This window comes from Lucilia cuprina, chromosome 5, assembly GCF_022045245.1.
Source record: "Lucilia cuprina isolate Lc7/37 chromosome 5, ASM2204524v1, whole genome shotgun sequence".
Classification (NCBI taxonomy): Eukaryota; Metazoa; Arthropoda; class Insecta; order Diptera; family Calliphoridae; genus Lucilia; species Lucilia cuprina.
In genome coordinates, this window is record NC_060953.1 from 41,436,268 (window position 1) to 41,440,478 (window position 4,211).

At 24.6% G+C, this 4,211-nt stretch overlaps 1 long non-coding RNA gene across 1 annotated transcript; it reads right to left on the minus strand.

Annotated features, from left to right (window-relative positions):
- Positions 1-3,620: 3,620 nt before the first annotated feature.
- Positions 3,621-3,937, minus strand: LOC124420338. Its single transcript, XR_006941131.1, has 2 exons — positions 3,838-3,937; positions 3,621-3,769 (listed from the first exon to the last, which is right to left on the minus strand). It is a non-coding gene; the product is annotated as an uncharacterized LOC124420338 (long non-coding RNA).
- Between the last annotated feature and the right edge of the window lie 274 nt (positions 3,938-4,211).

The window sequence follows — 4,211 nt, forward strand, 5'->3', positions numbered from 1 at the left end:
TCTAGGAAAGTTTCTATATAAGAGTCAAATTTTCTACAGAAAACTTCTCTAAATTACAATTAACTTTTTAAAATTGCAGTCAACTTTTTTCACAGAGCTCTCTAGTTTACTGTCGACATTTATGAAGAAAACTTATTTGGATTACAATGAACTTTTATACAGAAAAGTTTTCTGGCCATAACTATCTAAACTACTGTCGACATTTCTATAGAAAAATTATCTAAATTGTAATAATTTATTCTAAAGAAATGTTCTTCACAAAGTAAAGATTACAATCAACTTTTATAGAAAGTCCGCTTTTCTATAGAAGAATTTTCTAAATTACAAAAAAAAGCTTCTTTAAAAAGTTCACAGAATGAAGACGACTTTTTTTGCTCAACTTTTCTATACAAAAGAAGTTTTTTTACAGTAATTGTTTCTAGAAAAAAGTTCTCCAGATTACATTCAACTTTTCTATAGAAAAGTTCTCTAGTTTACAGTCAAAAAAGTTTTCTGTTCATAACTTTTCTATAAAAAAGTAAATCTAAATAACAGTCGACATTTCTATAGAAAAATTATCTGAATTGTAATAATTTGTTCTAAAGAAATGTTCTTCACACCAAAGTAAAGATTACCATCAACTTTTATAGAAAGTCCGTTTTTCTATAGAAGAGTTTTCTAACTTAGAAAAGAAGTTTCTGTAAAAAGTTCGCGGATTTAAGGTGACTTTTTTGCTCAACCTTTTTTATAGAAATTTTATATATATTACATTTTTCTATTAAAAAGATGTATATTACAATTTCTAAAGAAAACTTTTTTGAAACTATTTTAGACAAATTTTGTTTTGTATTTGTTTATTATACCCTACACCACTATAGTAGGGAGGGTATTATACGTTTGTACTGATGTTTGTAACATACGAAAATATTGGTCCAATACCCACCTTAAAGTATACCGATTGATTCAGAATCATTTTTTGAGTCGATTAAGACATGTCCGTCCGTCCGTCTGTCCGGCTGGCTGGTTGTCCATGTAAACCTTGTGCGCAAGGTACAGGCCGCAATTTTCAAGATAATTTGATGAAATTTGGACCAAGCATGTTTTTTGGTACAGAGACGAAGCCTATTGAAAATGATTGAAATCGGTTCATTATTTCACCTAGCCCCCATACAACCGTACCTCCCGATTTGAACTTTTTCTCTCTTTAAAAATTGGCACAAATAAGTTTAATATAAGTATAAATAACACTGCAGATTTTCGTAAGGATCGGCCCTTATTTGACCCCGATACAAACCCCCCTTCAAAAAATGTATTAAACGTCTAAAATTGACTCGTAACCATTTGTATCGCAATGAAACTCAACAAAACTAACTGTTATTTAAAAATATATCCTTTTCCCAAATTTACCGAGATCGGCCCATATTTGACCTATAAAAAGCCTCATTTAGAAATTTTAGTTTTTTTTATCAATAAATTGCTTAAATATTTTGGAATAATATTCAACATAAAAGTTTCTTTATAAAAAGTAAACATTTTAAAAATATACTCATGGTGTAGGGTATTATATGGTCGGCCATGCCCGACTATACTTTCCTACTTGCTTTGTATAGTTTTGTATTAAATATTATAGAAATTTTATATTTTTTCAAATAATTTTATAAATTTGCAAGATTTTTAATAAAACAATTTGATTTATTTGAGTTTTTAAGAAAAATCTTAGAAATTTTTTTTCAATATTAAAAATTTTCTATGAAAATTTACTTTATTATATAATTTTGTTAAAAAAAATATTATTTAAATTTTGATAATCAAAAGTTGAGTGTATACGTTTTCATTTATTATATACTACACGCTTAAAACAAAATAACAAAATTTCAAATTAAATAAAATACTTTAGTTTTCAGAAAAAATTATAAATATTAATAAAAAAAAGTATTTCAAACAAGTAGCCAGTAGTTTTGATATTCAAATATCGATGTCCGTTTTTTGCTGCAACTTAAAAAAAAAAAAACAAAAAAAAATAAATATTTTTATAAAGAAAATAAATAAATAAATAAATAAAAATCATACGTAAGTAAAAAATATTATAAAGCTTTTATTAGTAATTTCAATATTATTTTTTTAAAAAACCAAAATAAACTCAAAAAAAAACTACAAAACAAATCATTATTATAAATGAAACTCAAAACAACGCATTTTAAAAAAAAAACTTCATTAACAAAACCAAAATATATCAAGAAAAAATATTATTAAAAATAAAACAAAAATTATTATTAAAAAAACAATAATTATTTCTCATTAATTAAAAAAATAGTATTATGTGTGTGTGTGAATTATTATATTAAAAAACATATATTTAAACAATTTAAGAGCTTTATCTCTAAATTTTAAAGATAAAGAAAAACATAAAAATTAATATTGATTTTTTAACTTAACATTATTTCTTTTAAACGCCATCTAATTTAGTTTTAAACTTAAAAAAATATATATATATATATGTTTCTAGCATTTAATTGTTAGTCTTTAATATTATTAAATAATTTTAGTCATTATAAACAAAACAAGAACAAGCATTAATATTAATAATAAAAAAAGATAAACAAAGTAACAAAAAAACAATAATTTATATATTTTGTCATTTTTTTCAATTATTTTATTTAATTTTATTATAAAAACATATTTTCTCCCTTTTTAGTTATAGTTTTTGAAATATTCAAAAGAAAAACTTACTCCAAATGCAAAAATTATTATTAATATAAAAAAATGGAAAATGTCGTATTTAAATAACGAAAAACTATAATAAAATTAACAAACAAAAAAAATATATAAAATAGTTTTGTCATACCAAAAAAAAAAAGAAATAAAAACATTAAAATATCTCTGTGGTTTTATTCTGTTTTAAAAGAAAAGGTAAGCTATTTGGGAATTTGTGGAATTTTAAGCCCACCCTACCCCACTGTATTCTAAACGAAAGTGGAATTTGATTCTTTAGAAAAATGTTAATAATTTCCTATTTATATCGAAAATAATTAACATCTAAAGTTTTCCATCATCTTTTTTTAAAAATTACATCTATTTTTGACAATTCCAACAATTAACAATATAAATAAATCATTTAAAATTAACTACACTTTATATATAGTATATGAATCACAAAATAAACAATACTGGCAATACTTCTACAGTGCAATACCCTCAAAAAAAATCAACCATCTGGCAGCACCTAGCAGTGCAAGTAAAGTAGGGTCCCTATAAGAACAGTGACAGTCATTTGACCGGTCAATTGACTGTCACTACTGAGAATATACCCAACATTGCGTAGAACAAAGCTCCCATCACTTTCTTAAGGGCAATATGTAAAAAGTGATGGAAACATTTGTGTACATGTGATGTTGCATCACCCTCGCACTTATGAATTCTATCGACTTTAAAACATATATTTGAGCTTCTCACTCTTTTGTTGTTTACTAATCATGGATGATATAAATATTAGTCATGACTGACTAATCATGCTTGATGGATATATCCATCACAGTTAACAAATAAAAAAATGATGCATTAATCGGTCATTGTTGACTAATCACACTTGATGAATATATCCGTCAAATCTGACGGCTATACCAATTTATAATAAAACACAATTTATTGATATTTTAATATATAGGTATATATTTTTAATTTTATTAATATAGTAATCATATACATAAATTACCAGTCTTTTCACCATTTTACATATCCCGCAGAATCTTAAGTCCTCTGATGCTCCTATTAATTTGTGGAAATAAGTTGTCTGTAAAGAAATACATAAGTATTCATAAATATCGAAATATAAAAATCATAAGTACATATTTATGTTACCATTGATTGATTAAACTCCGAATTGTTTATCTTCTGATCCACTTCCTGAACTTTTTTAAAATTTAGTTTATAATAATTCTCTTTATTTTTAATAATTTAAATTTTTTTATATTTTTTCTTCTTGATCTTTGGCTTTCGCAGAAACAATTAATTTGTAACGACGAAAAATACAACTCTGTAACACAGTGACAGTCATTTGATCGGTCATTTGGCTGTCATTGTTGATCAAAATATAAATTTTAATACATTTTAATCAAAATGTAGTTGTTTCATTCTTTCATATGCAAATTCAACCACACATTGGGTTCAAAAACGGTCATTTTACCGGTCATTTGACTGTCATTGTTGATGGAATCATCCATTAAATTTTTTTC